The sequence below is a fragment of the Zingiber officinale genome, chromosome 8A (assembly GCF_018446385.1).
Source record: "Zingiber officinale cultivar Zhangliang chromosome 8A, Zo_v1.1, whole genome shotgun sequence".
Taxonomy (NCBI): domain Eukaryota; kingdom Viridiplantae; phylum Streptophyta; class Magnoliopsida; order Zingiberales; family Zingiberaceae; genus Zingiber; species Zingiber officinale.
This window is the reverse complement of record NC_056000.1, coordinates 16587709-16608379: the sequence shown is the minus strand read 5'-3', so window position 1 is coordinate 16608379 and position 20671 is coordinate 16587709. Positions and strand designations below refer to the sequence as shown.

The 20671-nt window shown below is 37.4% G+C and overlaps 2 long non-coding RNA genes across 2 annotated transcripts; both read left to right on the top strand.

Moving 5' to 3' along the window:
* The first annotated feature begins 18542 nt into the window (after positions 1-18542).
* Positions 18543-19017, top strand: LOC122012709. The gene is made up of 3 exons (XR_006120297.1): positions 18543-18603; positions 18692-18808; positions 18931-19017. It is a non-coding gene; the product is annotated as an uncharacterized LOC122012709 (long non-coding RNA).
* A 429-nt stretch (positions 19018-19446) lies between these two features.
* On the top strand, positions 19447-20462 carry LOC122012775. Its single transcript, XR_006120319.1, has 4 exons — positions 19447-19472; positions 20013-20128; positions 20194-20259; positions 20341-20462. It is a non-coding gene; the product is annotated as an uncharacterized LOC122012775 (long non-coding RNA).
* The last annotated feature ends 209 nt before the right edge of the window (positions 20463-20671 follow it).

The window sequence follows — 20671 nt, the reverse complement described above, 5'->3', positions numbered from 1 at the left end:
TTGAATATTTTGTCCATTTAATAGACAACTATTCAAGATACAAATAAATTTACTTAATGTACTGCAAGACTAAGTACTTTGATTAGTTCAAAGAGTACAAGGTTGATGCGGAGAAATGTTAAAGTAAAAAGTCACTATGGAAGATCGTAGTGGCAAGTACCTCTTGAGAGATTTTAGGAGTCACTTATCAGAAGTTGGATTTCAATCCCAACTAACTGCACACCCCAACAGAATGGTGTAGTAGAAAGAAGGTAAAGGACTCTTATGGCATAATTAGATAGATGATAAGTCATTCAGAAAATTACCAAATTTGTTTTAAGGATAAACTCTGAAAACGAAAGTGAACATAGTACCTTCCACGTTAGAACTTTCTACAGAATAGCTGAATAGGTGAAAACCTATTTTGAAGCATATTCGAATTCGGGTAATCCAGGACATATGTTAAAGAGAGACAATGATAAGTTGGATAGGAGTTCACTTGTTTGTTATCCTAGATAAACAAAAGTAGGTTTATAGTCTTAAAAATCAGAAGGTCATTGTTGGCATCAATGACTGATTTTTAGAAAAGGACTATATAATGAACCACGTGCTCATAAGTAAATTTGTTCTTAAGGAAATAATAAAGGACATGTTTAACCTAGTACCAACTGTACAAGATGAGATACCACAAGAAAACTGCAACACGTATCACAAATGATACACAATTGCATAAAGTGTCTTGTCACAGTGGGAGGGTAAATAGGTTCATGTTTTGGGAGAGTTTTTGGACTCGATCCCTGAAGGACATAAACCTGATCTCCGGACATATGACGAAGCACTCCAAGATAAATATGCAGCATCTTGGTAAAGAGTAATGAATAATAAAATTAGAATATATGTATTTTAATAAAATCTGGAAGCTTATAGAACCACCAAGTGGTGTAAAAGCCTTTGGGTGTAAAAGGTCTATAATAGGAAAAGAGGGATAGACAGGAAGGTTGAAACCTTCAAAGCAAGGCCTGATGAAAAAGGAAACTTTTTTCACTGGTAGCCATGCTTAAGTCTATCCGGATTCTTTTATCTATTTGGCAAGTGGATGTCAAGACAGCATTCCTTAATGGAAGTCTTGAAGAAAGCATCCATATAAAGCAACCAGAAGGGTTCATTGCAAAGGGCTGAGAGCATCTTGTGTAAAGCTCAATCAGTCTATGGACTGAGGCAAAGCTTCAAGGTCTTGGAACATCCGGTTTATCAAAGTAATTCAGACCTATGGATTTATTTAGTAACCGGATAAGTCTTGTGTATACAAAAGGTGTGATGGAAGCGTGGTGGTATTTCTTGTACTATACGTAGATAACATTTTTGGTAGTTGGAAACAATATCAAAATGTTGTCAGAAGTAAGGGTATGGTTGTCCAAACAATTAGATATAAAGGACTTGGGAGAATGTATATATTCTTGAGATCAAAGTAATAAGGGATCGCAAGAAAAGAATATTTTACTTATCCCAAGCTTCATACATCGGAAAAATCCTTGCTCATTTTAAAGCATGCAAAACTCCAAGAAAGTTTTCTTACCTTTTCAGGATGGAGTAACTTTATCTAAAGATATGTCTCTGTATACATTAAAGGAGATAAAGGAAATAAAGGCAGTTCTTTATGCTTCGGCTGTCGGAAGCCTAATGAATGCTATGCACGAGATAAGAAATCTGTTTTGCCAAGGGCATAGTTGGCAGATATCAAAGTAACTCTGGACAAGGACAGTGGACTGCAGTAAAGCATATATTGAAGTACCTTAGATGCACTAGAGATTATATGCTAGTTTACAAGGCAGTTATTTTGGTCCTTGTGGGTTGCATGGATTTTGACTTCCAATCGGATATGGACAATAATAAGTCAACCTCGGGGTTTTGTGTTTACTTTAGGAGGTAAAGTCATAACTATGGAAGAGTGATAAGCATAGGTGTTTTTCTGGACTCCACCATAGAAGTTTAGTATATGGCAAGCCTCTGAGGTAGCCATAAAAGCTGAATGACTCAATAACCTCAAGATAGACTTAGATATGATTTCTGGTTTGTCCAAAGATTATTACAATTTATTGTAATAATATTGGTGCAGTAGCAAACTCGAAGAAACCATAAGTCTATAAGGCAAGTAAACACAATAGAGCGCAAGTAGCACCCAATACGAGAAATCGTATAAACGAGGAGAAGTTGTTGCTGCCTAGATTACATTAGATGATGACCTATAGATCTTTTCACTAAGGTCCTTAAGGCGAGAGCTTTTGATGGACATGTTGAAGGGTTGGAAATCAGATGTATGGCAGCAGATATGGCAGCTTAGTCTTTTAGTATAAGTGGGAGATTGTTAGAGTGTATACTAAAAGCCTAGCTTTTGGTATAAACATTTATCTAGAAATAAGAATCACATTGGTCAAATATCTACATTTATGATAAATGTAGTTGTTCAATTAATTTATATTGTAGATAACATGGTGTGTGGTGTCACACACAGAGGATCATGTTATCAGTACCTTATAAATTATAAACAGTAGCTCACGACCATAATGGAAAGGAACAAACCATTGGAAGGTCGTAGTGTAATTAGGTATTAGTTTATCTTAACTATATAATTACACTAGTACACTTAGAGTGTATTGAGTAGGACCATTAGAGGTCGTTTCTTTTATACTGACTTTATAAAGAAACAAAGACCTCAGTTATTATGGAAGTGTGTGCTCTTAATCCTAATATAATAACGAGCACATATATTTGATATTTATTTCTTTAATTTATCAATGGGTGAGATTTAGTTCGATGAATCAATAAGCCCGATAAGTTGGGAAATGATATCACTTATAGTGTGTGTTGTTGATTATAGAAGGAAACTGTGTCCTAGTGATCTAGGTTGAGAATGTCCCCAAGAGGAGCTCATAAGGATTGTCATGTTAAATCCTGCAGGTGGACTTAGTCCGACATGACGATGAAGTTGAGTGGTACTACTCTTGGAGCTAGATATTAATTAAGTGAGTTGTCAGTAACTTACTTAATTAGTGGACATTTGTTATCTTAAACACAGGGAGACTAACACACTCATAATAAGAAGGAGCCCAAAATGTAATTTGGGATTGGTGCGGTAGTTCAATAATAGTTCTTTAGTGGAATGAATTATTATTGATGAACTTAAGTTGTGTGTTCGGGGCGAACACGGGATGCTTAATTTCATCGGGAGACCAAAACCAATTCCTCCTCTCGGTCCCTATCGTAGCTTCTAGTATATAGAGATTTATACCCACCGCATACCCACCTTCTTACCCATCCAATGGGGCCGGCCAAGCTAGCTTGGAACCCAAGCTAGGGCCGGCCGAGTCCAAGTGGATGAGCCATGTAGGTGGCCGGCCAAAGCTTAGGTCCCAAGCTTAGGTGGTCGGCCACTAGAATATTAAAAAGGATTTTTATTAAAATTATTTCTTATGTGGATATCATGATTTTAAAAGAGAGTTTAAAAATTAAAAATTTCTTTTTATAGCTTTCTACAAAAGATTAAGAGAAGAGATTAATCTCTTTCCTTATTTGTAGTTTAAAAGGATGGTTTTAATTTTTGGTAAAAACTTTCCTTATTTGTAAATCATCTACATGTTTAAAAGAGAGTTTAAAATTTGAAATCTTTCCTTATTTGTTGATTAAAGGAGGATTTTAAATTTTAAGAAAACTTTCCTTTTTAATCATGTTCATGATTTAAAAGAGAGTTTAAAATTAAATATTCTCTTTTATAAGTTTCTACAAAAGATTAAGAAAAGATTTGATATCTTTCCTTATTTGTAGATTAAAAGAGATTTTAATTTTTAGAGATAACTTTCTTTTTATCCACATGTTTAAAAGAAATATTTTAATTTATTAAATTTCCTTTTTATAAACCAATCATGAAGGGATAAAATTATTGGAGAAATTTTTATAAATTTCTGGAAACAAATTAGGAAGTTTTAATTCTTGTTTAATTAAAACTCTCCTTGATTTGAGGAAATAAGTGGCCGGCCATGTTTAAGTGAGAAGAAAAATTATTTTAATTAAAATAAATTTTTTCTTTTCATGACAAAAGAATTAAGGAAGTTTTTAATTAAATTTTCTTATTTGCCAAGACCAAGGATTATAAAAGAGGGGGTAGAGAAGGCTTCATGGTGAACAACCTCTATTATTTTCTCCCTCTTTTCTTCCTTGGTGTGGCCGGCCTCCTTCCTTTCTCTTCTCTCCATCTTGTGGCCGGACCTCTCTTCCTCATTGAAGATCAAGTGGTGGCCGGATTTTAGCTTGGAGAAGGAGAGAAAGCTTACATCCCTTGGAGCTTGATTGGTGGAAAAAGATCTTCATCTCTTGGAAGCATAGTGCTTGGCCGAAACTTGAAGAAAGGAGAAGAAGGTGCTTTGGTGGTTTCTCATCTCTGAAGATCGTTGCCCACACAACGTCCGAGGTTAGAAGAGGAATACGGTAGAAGATCAAGAGGTCTTTCTAAAAGGTATAACTAGTAATTTTTCTTTCCGCATCATACTAGTTATTTTTGGAAATAATACCAAATACAAGAGGCATGCGATTCTAGTATTTCGAATATGTTTTTCGATGTTGTGTTCTTTTGTTTTCTTTTTCTTTGTGATTTGATTGTTCTTTTCGGTTAACCTAAAGTTATTTTAGGAAATTAAATATTAGCTTTCCATAAAAGGTTTTGTCTAGTCGGTGGTGGTTGCTCCCATATCCAAGAAGGCCATATGCCTCGCCACGTCAGTACTGGGAACCAATTATGGAAATTAATATTTAATGGAATTAATAACTTAAGGTGATTTGGGTTGAACGTGTTAAGTTCCGCAGGAGACCCAAGTCAAAACCTAAAAGAACGAATAGATTAAGTTTTGGATCAAACGTGTTAAGTTCCGCAGGCGATCCAAAATTTAATTTAAAAGAGCACATGGTAGCTAGGAAAAGGTTCAGACCTTTGTACAAAATTTTTGTACAGTGGAACCTCTAGGCTTTCCGAGTAGCAACCAACATGATCCTCTATGCGTATCCACATGAACAAACTAGGTGGAGAAGACCAAACAAAGGTGTGCTAGCACCTTAGGTGGTTCGGCCAAGGAGGAGGAGAGGGAGAGCAAGAAGATGAGATGAGGAAGAAGAAGGAATGAATTGGCTTGAATGAAAATTAACTCATCATTCCACCATAAGTGGCCGGCCACAATTGTAACCCCCATTCCATTTAATGTGGCCGGCCATTAAAGAGGGGATTTGTAACCTCCATGAGGTGGCACACACATGTGCTAACTATGATGATGTGGCATATCATCATTAGTCCTCCTAATGCCAACTCACAAATGAGGTGGCAAATAGTCAAATCAAACTTGACTTTTCATCTTCCTCTCAAGTCAAGTCAAACTTGACATTATAACTCCCATGGTTGATCAAATCCAACCATTTGATTCAAGCCAATTTAATATAATGAATCTAATTCATTTAATTAAATTGATTCAATGAGTCATAATCTAAATTAGACTCATTGAACACATGAATCAAATTGAGTCCAACTCAATTAGTTCAATTAGGATTACTCTTAATCCAATTTGATTCATCACATGAATCTAATCCTCTTTGTTCATCATATGATCCTAATCTCCATCTAATTGTCCTTTGTGTGTGACCCTATAGGTTCTTATAACGTTGGCAATGCTCCTAAACTCATTTAGAAGCATAAGTAATGAGCGGTATCTAGCAACACATCATTACTACCCAAGTCATAAGAATGTTGAGATCCAACATCACATTGTGACTACTAAGTGTGACTCCTTACAATATATGACATTGTCCTTTTATCCTAGACATCTAGGTTAATCAATGTGAGGCATAGACCATGTCATCCTCTAATCAATCTAAATCTTAAACTCCAAGTAGACTCACTCAATCAAATGAGCTCAATATCTCATATTGACTCATTTGGGAATGGTCATGCACTTCGTGGTCTCACTCTATCAAGAATATCGATATCGTTCCCATCATATAGGAGGGATAGATCTCATCTACATCACTCACATCCCTCTGCATAATTCGTTACATACCCAGTAATCGCCTTTATAGTCCACCCAGTTACGGGTGAAGTTTGACGAAGCCAAAGTATGTAACTCCTTATGTAGGGATCCATGGTGACTTCAGGTCCAAGGACTAGTAGTCATACTAATAGCCACATGAGAAAGTATATGACACTCATATAACGATCCATGATACTTTCTCATGGCCGGTCATTCAGTATACATTCTCCAATGCATACTCATGTGTCAACTTGATATCTCTATATCCATGACTTGTGAGATCAAGTCATCGAGTTGACCTACATGCTAGTCTTATTGCATTAACATTGTCCATGAATGTTAATACTCGACTAGGAATGATTAAGAGTAGTGTTCCCTATATCATCTCACTATCGATTCAACCAATCGATTGATATAGGTGAGAACCTTCTACTTAAGGACGCTATTATACTTAGTTATTTGACACCAATACAAGTAAGTATAATAGCAAAAAATAAATACCTTTATTTATATAAGAATATGATACAACGAGTCCATACAACAATCATCAAATGATTGGCTCTAGTGCTCTAACTAACATTTTATCCCCAAACTTCTTCAAATAATCGGCGATCCTAGAGACAATGGATGCACCCGCCCTTACAAACATCAAAAAATTATCGACATATACTAAATGGGTGACTTGGGTCGCTTCACACATAGGATGGAAGTGAAAATCCTCTTACTTCGATGCTACCTTCAATTGCCGCAAGAATACCTCAAGACAAAGCTCGAATAACAAAGGAGAAAGTGGGTTGATAAATTTATATTTTATCATGAAATGGGTACAAATAAAATGCCGAACCTCCTCACAAAGAATGTAGCGAGAATGAAATATTAGGATCAATTTATTCAGAATTGGGGTTGAGTTTTCAAATGTTAAAGCTACAACCAAAGAATGAAATTCAATGCAACCATCATGAATACAAATTCACTAAACTATGAAAACAAAGGAAATAATGGCAACATGAAGTAATGCAACTGACATGAAGTAGAACATGCTAAGCTACATCCATGGAACAATTCTTGAAAGAACATTGCACTAATAAAGCAAGGAAACTAAAGGAATGCAATTAACAAGAATTCAAGAAACCTACACTACAATTGCAATTCAATTTATGAGATTCAAAGGAAAACAAGTGATCAACCTAACCTTAGCTACTGCATAAAAGGAATAACAGGAATTACCAACCAAACCTAACAAGAACATAAAAAACAATCAAGGATCTAACCTATTAGATCACTAATTGTAACCGAAATCCAAATGAACATGTAACAACTACTTGAGTTCACTGTGAAATCATTCAACAAATCAAATGGCAGAAGTTTGACAACCAAAATGAGCTCACAGATCAAAACTAGGGTTTCCCCTAAGCTTGACTTAATCGAATCTAGATCAGAGAAAGCTCAACGATGAAGATGAACATCTCCTTTATTAGCGACGATCTGATGAAGAGAAATAATGTCACTGACCAAAACTAGGGTTTCCTAGCAATAGTCTGAGCTGTTAGTGTGTGTAAGAGGCTTCTCTACCTTCACCAAAGGAGATTCTTCGTGAGCTTTTATATGCCTTGGATTAACAACCACCTCGATTGTAACCAAGTAAATTCCGAGTCTCTTTCTTTTAGTTTCGTATTGTTTATTTTTATGCTATTGCTGCTAATCCAAGTTGAAAGTCAAGAAAGGTGTTTTGTTTTAGTGTTTCAGGCAACTCAACCCTCTCCAGCTGGCTTACCCCAGACCAATAAGTGGTATCAGAGTCTAACAGCTTCAGGAGGACTAACTGTCGAACAAACCACACGAGATGGTCAGACCAAGCATCTACCCACCAAAGATCGAGGGGAAGCTTGCAAACTGGAAAAATAGAATGGAGGTATTTTTCAAAACAGACTTCGATTTATTATTAAACATGAAATTTGGTTTTAAAGCACCTAAGGGCAAAGAAAAGTTTCAGTGGACGAAGAAAGAACAAACCGACTTTGTGGCAAATGGCAAAGAAGAGTTTCATCTGCTGAGCGTTTTACCGTCACAAGAAGTCAACCGGATCGGAGCCTACGAGTCTACAAAAGAACTCTGGGAGAAATTCCTGAAGCTACACGAAGGAACCTCAGAGACGAAACTTGCGAGACGGGACTTACTTCGCAACCAGCTCACCAACCTTCGATTTGAGGAAGACGAAACCATTGCACACCTTTACTCGAGGATTAAGGAGCTCATCACCGGACTTTCAAATCTTGGAGAAAAGGTAAACAACCGAGATTCGTTAAGGTATGCTCTTAATGCATTCCATAGAAATACGAAATGAGCATTATTATTAGATGCCTACTATATATCTAAGGATTTAGAATCTGTTACCTTAGAAGAGTTATTTTTAACTTTTGAAGTCCATGAATCGAGATGTACATATACGAAGAAGGAGCCGAAGCACAACATTGCCCTTAAGGAAAAGATAGACCAACAAGATTCAGAGTCCTCTCTTGACGACGATAAATGGTAATGATGGTAAGACAATTTAAAAAATTACTTAAATCTAGAAAATCTAACCATCCGCAGGGTAGAAATAGAAGAACAATCAGATGCTACCACTGTAATGAAGAAGAGCATGTTAAAGACAACTGCCCTAAGTTAAAGATCAACGAGAAGGACAAAGGAAAGAACAAGAAATCCATCCAAAAGAACAAATACAAGACCCTAAAGGTGACGTGGGACGAAATGTCGTCCGAATCAGAGGTCGAAGCTTTCTCCGGACTTGCGTTATTGGCGAGTTATCAAGAAGAACACGATGCAAGCTTGTCCGAAATGAGAATCGAGAGCATCGATGAATGGGGAGTGTTAACAAAAGAAAGCAGCAGTTCAGTGGGAGTTACGGACAACGAGATCAACAAGGTAAGTCAGGTACGATCTCTTCCACCTGATAAGTTGTTTAAATTTATTAAATTATTAACTAAAGACTGTTGCAAACTTGAAAAAGAAAACAAAGAATTAAAAATAATTTTAGTCAAATCTTGTCTGTTAGAAGATTTTGAAAAATTAAAAATTGAAAAAGATAAATTGAGGACATGAGTAGAAAACTTAGAAAATCATACATGTTTAACTGTTCAAGCTCAAAATTTTAAAAGACTAAGCTGGTATCTTAGATTTCACAGGGGGTAAATTGTTGGTTGCTACTCGAAATATCGTACCGGTTCCCCTGTACAAAAATTTTGTCCAAGACCTGAACCTCTCCTAACAACCTATTGTGTTCTTTAGAAATTAAATTTGGAATCGCAAACAGAACTTAACATTATTGATTCCAAATTCAACTTATCTGTTCTTATTGGTTTAGACTTGGATCGCAAACGATACTTAACATTATTGATCCAAATCCACCCATGTTACAAATTTAATTAAATATTAATTTCAGAGATCGGCTTCCAGGTTAAACATAGCGAGACACTAGGCCTTCTTGGGTATGGGAGCATCCACCACTTCCTAGACAAAGCCTTTCAACGAAATTTAATATTTAATTTCCTTATAGTAACCCTAGGTTTAACCAAATAGAACAATCGAATCACAAGTTCGAAAAACAAAAGAAACACAAAATTGAAAACATAAATTCGATTACCTAGATTCATTAGCCTCTTGTGTTTGGTATTTCAAAATCTAAATAAAAGGATGAACTAGTTATGATGCGGAAACTAATAACTAGTTTTAGCTTTTATAGCTTATAGACCTCATGATCTTCTGTCGTATTCCTCTTCTTATCTCGGACATCATGTGGGCGACGATCTACCAAGATGAGAATACACCCAAGCCTCCTTCTTCTCCTTGCAAGTTTCGGCCACCAAGAATGTCACGCCCCGGAGGAGTCCCTGTCCGAAGAAATTTCGACAACATCTCCCCTATACGGCGGACAATCTGAAACTTTACTACATCCCCATATACCTCAGCCACATGGGGCTAGAATAATAACAATATTAATAAGCAAACAAGCACACCATCCACGCAGTTTATATCAATTTTCAGCCTCTGGCTGACACAACCACGCAGTTTAGTAGTAAACAAACAGAACAGAAATACGATGACTCGAAAACAACCCTACTCCACTACACCCATAAAGCACAAATCCGACTATAAGATCCACTTACCTCTTCTGCCGTCTAGGCAGGTATGTAGTAAAACATATCGAATAAAAATTCATCGACAAGTACAATCCATACAGGATCCAAAGTATTCAAAACATAACAAGTTCAAAACATAGTCTAGTACATAAAGCCAAAAGATAAATAAACAGCCTCGTGGCTGCAGGGGACTAGCAATTGGAACTCTCTCCTGACAGCATCAACCTGAAATAGCAACGGAGGAGGGTGTGAGTCCAACACTCAGCAGGTACAACTGATATGCATAATAAAGAACATAACAACTAGCACTAATTATGCGTACAGTCTCCTGACACAAGAAAGGTAAATGTAACTGAGGAATGCAGGAGAAAAGCTGTACTAACCCAGACCAAGGTATAAGGGTAACAGGGTCGTCAGACCTAGGGTGTTATAATCCTGTATGCATGTCAAACATATGCATCCATATAAATGCAGCAAGTAAATGCAGCAAACACAAGCAATAAATGCATCATGCATATGATGCCAATGACATGGTCACCCCTGACGCCAGTCAGTCATCTCACACACAATGGTGAGTCCGAGTGGGTAGAGCTGTAACAACCGTGCACTCTGACATCATTGCCCCTGATGAGTGACCGAGTGGGCGGGATGCTGTCGGAGTACACACATACTCCTACCCCAAATCATAAATGGGAGAGCGCAATGCTCTCATCTCCCGGTACATGATGACGGGGAGAAATCTCTGCCGGTTACCACGCTGCATCACACTACCCATGAGCGGAACAACGGAGCCAAACAAAGTCCAACTGCCTGCCGGCTACCACGCTGCTACACTAAACCAACGGAGCCAAACAGAGCGGAACTGTCTGCCGGCTACCACGCTGAGTCACCAGACCAACGGAGCCAAACAGTAGAACTGCCACACAACTGTCTGATATACCACTAACCCATGAGTGGTGGTGTGTACAGATACATGTAACTGACGATGTGTTCAACAATAATGGAGCAGACAATCGCACAGCATGCAATCATGCAAGATGATGCATGACACTAAACATGGCAATATCATGAACAACATAACAATAACCATATAAATAAATACAAAGTGTGTACCACAGGACAATGTATCAAATGGAAGATACACCGATCAGATAGGGAATCAAATAAACCCTAGGTCCTGAACATAACGTATAATATGGTTGTGTCACTACCTCTAAATCCTGTATGATCAGGTAAATAATAACATGCAGTGCATAATAAGTAAACAAGCAAATATGTATCAGATCATGTAGTGATCAACCGAAACAAATGGAAAACACAATCATTGCTATATGTTAAACACATTATTATGCATATCAAAAGACATAAGTCAAAGTACCCGCCTCGAATCAAAAAGGTCCAATCCGATAATCGAGATACTCGTCGAGATACTGTCTCAAATCAAAGTCCTGTAATAGCCACATTTAATTTAGCTACATATTTATCACATAGCTAAAGAAATTCCTTATTTACCAAAACCCTAATTCGTTTCACTATACAATTTGATTTAGGTCTAAACCTAAATCAACTTGAACTCTTCCAAATACGAACCTAATACCAAAACAAATTTATACACCTTTCCTTTAAATCAGTACACACTACAACAAAAGAAACAATTGCACTTCACCTTACCTCAATTCTCACAACCCCCTATTGATGCTGGAAATTTGTTGCCTAAGTCACAGCGAAGTTGCTACCGGGAACCCTGTGGCTTCTGTGGCAGCAACACAAAGAAACTTTCCAAGAATCAGAACAGCAAGCACCAGGAACTAGGGCATGATGGCAAATCAAAAGAGAAAGGTGATTGAGGTTGGCTTACCCTCGAATCAGCAGTTCCTTCTTCGGCGACTGGTTCCAGCGGCTGTTGAATACTGGCTAGGGCTACACTGGCGATAACAATAAGAAGAACTGAGGAAGCAGAGCTTGGTTGCCGACGCTAGGGCAGAGGGGAAATTGACCGGCATTAGGGCTTGGCCTTCCTCTCTACTGGTCAGAGGCGATCAAGAATTCGGCTACAGTGCCAGTGCACGGGTGCTGGCAGTGGACCTACAGTGGCACGACAGCAATGCTAGGGCACAAGGTCAGCAGCGGTTCTCGGGTGTCACCGAAAATAAGGTGGCGACGGAAGATCTAGGGCACGGGGCGACTCAGGAAGGAGGTGAAGGTGAGGTCGGCATCGGCGCACAGCTCCAAAGAGGGAAAGGGTCGCGGCACTGCGGTGGTCGGCGCTGGGGCTGCGGGGAGGCTAGGCTCGGCTCTGCTCGGCGTCGGGAGAAGGAGAGGGATCGGGAGGCAGAGGAGGGAAGGCCGACACTGCTCGGCGTCGGCGGAGATGCTAGGGCACAGAGGGATGGCTCGAGTAGGAGGAGGAGAAATGGCGCGATCGGGAGAAGAGCTCTGTGAGGAAAGGAAAGAAAAATGAAGAAGATCGGCTCGGCTTTAAATCGTGAGACAAAAGAAAAATGGGAATCGCCGCGGCGCCGGTTAGGGCTCACGAGAGCAGGCGCGTGCGAAGAGAAGGAAACGGCGAGAGAAAGAAAAGAAAACAAAAAGGAAAAGTAAAAAGAAAATAAAACTTTTCCTCATTAAAACAGGGTAGTCTAAACAGGCTTTCCTGGGCCCCGTTTTTATCCCCGTTAACTCGTCCATATGAGCTCCGAAAAATTCCCGAAATTTTTTTAAAAATTCCGAAAAATTCCCTTATTATTATTCATCATTTTTTTGGTATTTTACAAAGAATATCCTAGAGATGAAGGTCTTCGGCCACCAACCAAGCTCCAAGGGATGCAAAGAATCAAAGCCTCCTTTCTCTACTTCTTCTCCAAGCAAAATCCGGCCACCAAGGGTCTCCTAGAGAGTTGATGCCGCTGGCCAAGGAAGAAGAAAAGGGAAAGAGGAAGAAGAGAGGGAGGACTGGGCACCACAAGGAAGAGAAGAGAGGAATACTAGATGTATATTATTCTTGTGAGATGAGGCACATCTACCCTCTCTTTTATATTCCTTGGTCTTGGCAAATAAGGAAAGTTTTAATAAAAACTTCCTTATTTTCCTTGCCATTGAAAAGGAAAATTTAACTAATTTAAAATCCTTTTCTCTATTAATGTGGTCGTCCATATCTAATCCTCCAAGGAAGAAAAGTTTTAAACATAAAATTAAAACTTCCTAATTTTTTTCCGAAAATTTTTAAATAAAAATTTCTCTTTTAAAAATTCCCTTCATGGTTGGTCATAAAAGGAAACTTTTATAAATTAAAATCTATCTATTAAAACATGTGGATGATTTACAAAAAAGAAAGTTTTCTCTAAAATTAAAATCTTCCTTTCAATCTACAAATAAGGAAAGATATCAAATCTTTTCTTAATATTTTATAGAAACTATAAAAGGAAAGATTTAAATTTTAAAACTCCCTTTTAAAATCATGAGGATGGTTAAAAAAGGAAAGTTTTATAAAAAATTAAAATCTTCCTTTTAACTATAAATAAGGAAAGATCTTAAACTTTTCTCTTAATCTTTTGTAGAAAACTATAAAAGGAAAGATTTAAATTTTAAACTCTTTTTTAAAACTATGGCTTCCATATAAGAAAATATTTTTAAAATAAAATCCTTTTAATTTATTTTGGCCGGCCACCTAAGCTTGGGTTCAAGCTAGGGCCGGCCACCAACTCACCTTTGTTTGGTCGGCCCTAGCTTGGGCTCCAAGCTAGGCTTGGCCGGCCACCTTAAGGTGGGTAAGAAGGTGGGTATGGGTGGGTATAAGACTTTATAAATAAGAGGCTACGACAGGGACCGAGAGAAGGAATTGGTTTTGGTCTCCCGATGAACTTGAGCTTCCCGTGTTCGCCCCGAACACCTAATTCGAGTTCATCGATAATAACTCATACCACTAAAGAGTTATTATTGAACTATCGCACCAACCCCATATTATTATATGGGCTCCTTCTTATCATGAGTGTGTTAATCTCCCTGTGTTTAAGATATAGAATGCCCACTAATTAAATGAGTTACTGACAACTCATTTAATTAATATCTAGCTCCAAGAGTAGTACCACTCAACCTTATCGTCATGTCGGACTAAGTCCACCTGCAGGGTTTATATGATAATCCTTATGAGCTCCTCTTGGGGACATCATCAACCTAGATTACTAGGACACAGTTTCATTCTATAATCAACAACACACCATATAAATAATATCATTTCCCAACTTATCGGGTCTATTGATTTATCGAACTAAATCGCACCCTTTGATAAATTAAAGAAATGAATATTGAGTATATGTGTTTGTTACTATATCATGATTAAGAACACATACTTCCATAATAACAAAGGTCTTGTTCTTTTATACAGTCAGTATAAAAAAAACTTACCTTAAATGGTCCTGCTCAATACACTCAGAGTGTACTGGTGTAATTTTATAGTTAAGATAAACTAATACCAAATTACACTATGACTATTCCAATGGTTTTTTCTTTTCCATCTTAGTCATGAGTTACTGTTTTTAATTTATAAGGAATTGATAACATGATCTTCTGTATGTGACACCACACACTATGTTATCTACAATATAAATTAATTGAACAACTACACTTAGCATATAAATGTAGACATTTGACCAATGTGATTCTTTATTTCAAAATAAATGTTTACAAAAAGCTAGACTTTTAGTATACACTCTAACACAAATTAGAAAATTTTCCAAAAGTTATGTGCTTCCAAAATTCTTGATTAATCCTATAGGAAGGAACCTATACTGGGTTCTAAAAACTTGTATAAATTAAAGTAAAATTGGACTTAGGGCTTTCAGAGAGTAGATTAAATGTTTGATTCCCTTAAGAGGCTTTATCTAGAAAGTGGTTGTTGCTCCAATAACTAGAAAGGTCTAGTGCCTCGTCATAGCCTGGAAGCCGATTAATGAAATAAATTATTTAATTGACTAACTGATAAAAGATTTAATTATAATTAATGCTTTAAATAGTTACTCAATTTTTTTTTAAAAAAAAATTACTTAGAATTTTTTTAAAAAAACTTACAATTTCTAAAAATATTGACGTTGCAATTTTTTTTAACAAAATTATTTTCAAAGTTTGTCAAAAACTTCAAAATTATTTTCAAAATTTTGTCAAAAACTTGATAAGTTTTTTTTTTTAATTTTTGGAAAATCTGAATTTTTTCTAAAAATGTTACCCTTAGATTTTTTTTTGGTACCCTAATTTTTTATGAGATCAAAGGGGAAGAAGGAAGATTTAAGTCTAAGGGGAGGTAGTAATTCAATTCAAATTTTAAATTAAATTTAAATTTGAAAATCTTTTTGCACTTTATTACATAATTATAATTTTATTATCTTTACTTGGTATTATAATTTTATTATCTTTACTTTATGGTTAGTTTACCCTAACTTAACTTGGGTTGCTTACATCAAAAAAGGGGGGATTGTTGGAACCCCAATATTATTTTTGGTGTGATCAACCAAATTAGGTTAGATCCTGTTATATTTTGATCCCTGTGTCTAAGTGTACAGGAGTTTAGGAGTACAGGAAGTCGAGCGGAAGACGCAGCTAGCGAGAATTAAGGACGGCACGGGAGAGAGCCGACAGGCTCGGTGCATCTGAGGGACGAGGTGCTGCGGAAGAATACACCGGTGGACAAGAAGGACGCGCGCGGCAGCCTGAGGGACGAGAAGCCGGGGAGGAAGGCTGCTCGAGGAGAAGGCTGAAATTGGATTCAGATGAGACTTATTTCGGTTGGTCGAAATCACCCAAACGGAAGAGCGAGAGGAAGAGAAAAAGAAGCCGAAACCTTCTGTGGGAAGACGCCTTCACTGTGCATGAAAGGCGCCTTTAAGGTTTTATGGAAGACACCTTCAACTCATCATGGAAGGCGCCTTCCATGGCTATGGAAGACACCTTCGACCAGGCTAGTTCGAGCCGTTGCAGTGGATAAAACTTTATCCATCAGTGCCTCGCTGGAGGCGCCTTCCAGTCCTATGGAAGGTGCCTTCAGTCTATGGATAAATTTTTTCATGGGCTATAAAAAGACCCCTGGACCTAGGAAAGCGGTATCAACTTGAGTATTTATTTCCTAGTAATAGTTTGAGTTGTTAGTGTGTGTAAGAGGTTTCTCCGTCTTCACCGAAGAAGATTCTTAGTAAGTTTTCATCTGCCTTGAATTAACAACCACCCCGGTTGTAACCAAGTAAATTTCGAGTATCTTTCTTTTAGTTTCATATTGTTTATTTTTATGCTATTGCTGCTAATCTAAGTTGAAAGTCAAGAAAGGTATTTTGTTTTAGTATTTCAGGCAACTGATCAACCCTCTCCAGGCGGCCTACCCTGGACCAACAATTATCACCTAATAAGAATACAATTTAAAACACTATTAAACTTGTACAATTTGATTTAAACTTCAATAAAGTAATCAAACATACACTACAACAAAAATGTTAAACGACAACACCACAAAGACAACGGTTTTAGAAGAAACTGTTGTAAATTTGGTAAAAGACAACGGTTTTAGATAAAACCGTTGTCTTTGAGCTCCCATAAAATACAAAAGACAACGGTTTTGTGAAAATCGTTGTCGTTGAGCAATATTTTTTTAAATCAACAACGCATTTTACAACGGTTATCTAAAACCGTTGTCTTTAAGCACTTTTTTAGGCGATACGACAACAGTTTTGTAAACCGTTGTCTTTTACTTTATTCTTTCGGTGTTTTTCCCTCTCTGTGAAAAATTTTTGGCGCCGTATTTTCCGCCTTAGCTTTCCTGAACCCTTCTTATCCATTTTTATTTCCCTCTCTCCATATGATCTCTTCACGCTCCTGCTGCCGAAAACCTAAGCATCTTCATTCAACCCCTCTCCGGCGAACCCCTCTCCACAAATTTTTAAGTGGAGAGGAGGTGGAGGAAGGTGATGAGTTTGTTCACCGGAACATGCGCCAATGACGAGAACTCGCCGAACCTTGTTTGCTAGCTTGACTGGTTCTAGGGCAGGGTCGATGCTCTCTCTTTTGTCTGGTGGAAGTGCCATCAGGTTAATGTCTCCCTTCACCTCTTTCCTCTGCTTACTCATTAGGGTTTCATCTTACCTGCTTCTTGATGAGGATGTTGTCGTTGAGATCTCCGAACATGAACTCGTCATCATTGTGGAGGAGTTTGGGTGAGGGGGACGAAGAGGGGACGAACCGAAGCCAATCCCCAAGGGGAAAACCAAATCTCCGGAGCAAATCTTCCCGGTCATCTCGCCGTCGAATGCATTCTTGATTTGTTCGCCCCCCCAGTTTTCAGGGCTGCGTTAGTTGAGCACCGTACGGCAGATCGAGATGTGGATTTCCTGGGCGACGCGGATGCGGGCCTCCTTCGGAGCTTTCTTCCTTTGGCTCGTCACTTTGGTCTACTTCACTCAGGTTCCCTTCCTTTGGCTCTTATTTCTGACCTTGTAGAGTAGGGCTTCTTTGTCGATTCATTCTTGTACCTGCCTTTTTGGTAGTTTTCATTGATCTTGTTTCTCTATAAAAGACGTAATTTCGATCGTCATTTTTATACACTTTGGCAGGGTTTCAGATCCTTTGTGTGGACTGCAATTTCTTACCAGATGAAAGACATACTGAAGTTATCGCCGTCTTCATCACAGTTTCTAGTTTCTGTTGCTCATTCTCCATGGAGTATCAAACCAATTTATGGGTAACCACTTAACCGTCTTGTGTTTGGTCCACTTAACCGTCTTGTGTTTGGTGGTTCGATGGATCTTATTGTCCGCTGCTTGCGTTGTGATTGGTACTTCAACACTTACAGACAAATGATCTGCATTTTATGTTAGCAATCACAATATGTAGCCAATTTATCTTATAAAATTGTTTTAGTAATCTGTACGCAATTCTAATTCATGACTCTTTTGTTGTTGATGTGCATGTTATCATGAGCTTGCTAACGGTTAAATTATACTAACTCGACGTGTTTATTTCTTTTGGAACACTAAACTTTAAATGACTTGGTCTTTGTATATTTTCTCATAATAGATACACATAGCTGGACTCACAAGAACATTTGGGCATTATGTGTGAGATCATACTGTTTCTGATATTGATGCATGAAGGTGCATAACTTGTTGAGCAACATAAGGCAAATATGTCAGTATAAATTTCTTAAAACATAATATTTCATATCAAATTGTTTCCATATTTGTGATGCTACTAAATACATTTCTATTACTTACATTTGCATTGCTCGTATGAATTAGCTTATCCACCCAAATCAAAGAATAAAGGAAAACAAATGTCAAACACGATTGTTCTCATGGTGATAATTATTTTTTCTTGTTGAACTCACACAGGATATTACTCTTGGTGTTTCCCTTGGTTCAGCAACCCAGATCTCCATGTTTGTTGTAAGGATTTAATTTGATGTAGCTTTGAAATGAAATGTTGTGTATATGTTAAAGAATAGCTTACAATGTACTAATTTGCCCTTTTAAGGTTCCATTATGTGTTATGGTGGCTTGGATAACGGGAATCAAGATGGATCTTGATCTTAATCTGTTAGAAACTGGCTCATTGATCATGGCAATACTAGTAATAGCATTCACGTTACAGGTAACTCATTGGGGTATGCTTGTTAGTTACACTAACTTCTGTTGTTGTTTTTCAGTTATTTTGAAATGCTAGGATTCAACCAAAATTCTTCCTGCAAGACTCAACTAATGGTACTTTTACAGGATGGAACTTCACATTACTTAAAGGGGCTTGTTCCCTTGCTGTGCTACTTGGCAATTGGTGCATGCTTCTTTGTTTTCAAATCCCCACTTGAGTAAGTCTCAAAAAAATTAAGTCTCCTCCTTAAGTGCATCTTTTTCATCATTATGGTTCAAATTTATGAACTCTGATATAAATTTAACTGACGAATACATGAAGGCATCAGCCAACAAGTTCCATAACCAGAACAGCTGTAGTGATTGTGGCCTAGCTAATAGCTAGTAAAAAATGGTAAAATATTCTTCATAATTACCCATTAATTTCCTACTTGTTGGCTTTACTCTTGAATTCAGCACGTACTTGCTTGCAGAGCAGGAGCTGGCGAATTGCTGCTTCAACCAAACCATATTCCCCTGAACAAATTGAGTCTTACAATAACTTTTTTACATATACTTTTAATTTGAGTTTTGCTTAGTTGCTTTCGTTTACCTCATGACAGGTGATGCTGAGACGGTTTTGTCCTCGTAAGACTACTCTATTGTTTGTTATACGAGATAAAACAAGGGTGAATATTTTCATATGTGCATTTTTCAGCTTCCGTATTGGAGACTCCTAATCTAATGAAAATGAGTATTCATGTGCATTTTTAAAACAATGATTTTTAAAAACGAAAGCAACATATGGTATAGGTCACAAATATTTTCACTTGTGACGAGTTGAAATGATATCAGCTGGTTCTAACAGTTATATTGATCCATAAAATTGGTATAGTTAGCACAATTTGGTTTATGCCAATGTTAGTTCAGATCTTATTATAGGTTTGTAAAGGTTATATGAAAATGATTCACATGGTATAGGCCATCAACTAGCTGGTAAAATCAGTCTTGTTCAAAGTTTTGGACCATGGTCACTCTGACTTGTTATGCCCAAAGAGAGTAGCACAAACAACACCACTAAATTAGAAGTTGAAGCTTAACTAAATATACCAAACTTGATTTCCTCTTGTTAGAGTCAAGTTTATTATGTTCTAGTGTACAATTTTGTTCATACTACTGTGGCTTTAGTTTTGCTGATAGTTTCATGCTATGTGATGGCCTTATTTCAGTCACAATTGAATGAGGCTATTTTAAGAGAGGATTATGGAGAAGCTGCAAAGCTGAAGTTGGCCATAACTGGTGCTACAAAAAGGATATTGTTGGAGCAGCATTGACTATTATGAATGTATGAAACTTGTCTTATACACTTATTGTATTTAATTTATATTCTAGGCACTCTTGTTGCCACAGAGAGCTATAGAGGAAGAGCGATACATCGATGCAACTTTCATTCGTGATCATGTTGGGGCAGGACTGGTCAGTTTATTGGAATTAACTTGTTGCCAATTCTTACATCATCTCCATTAAGCTATGCTTGTCCCAATTTTTTGGTTTCAGCTACATGAAGCTATTCACTCCATTGAGCTTTATTCATTTTGCTATATGCAAGGCTATAACAGTGGTTGCCAATTCTTATATATTGATTGAAAAAAATTCTTCAAATGTTGAACGCATACAGAAACTTAATGCAATGTTCAGAAAAGGTGCATGCGACTTAAATACTGATGAAAAAGGTAGTTGCTCAGCATACTGCTTTGTGGTTTTTATGCAAACTGCACATCCTCAAGCTTTGAGATCTTACTAGAGTGTTGCTGCTGTAATGTTGAGACATAAGGTACATGACTTCCTCTATGATTCCTTCTTTCTGTTGCTGCTGTTAGCTATTCGA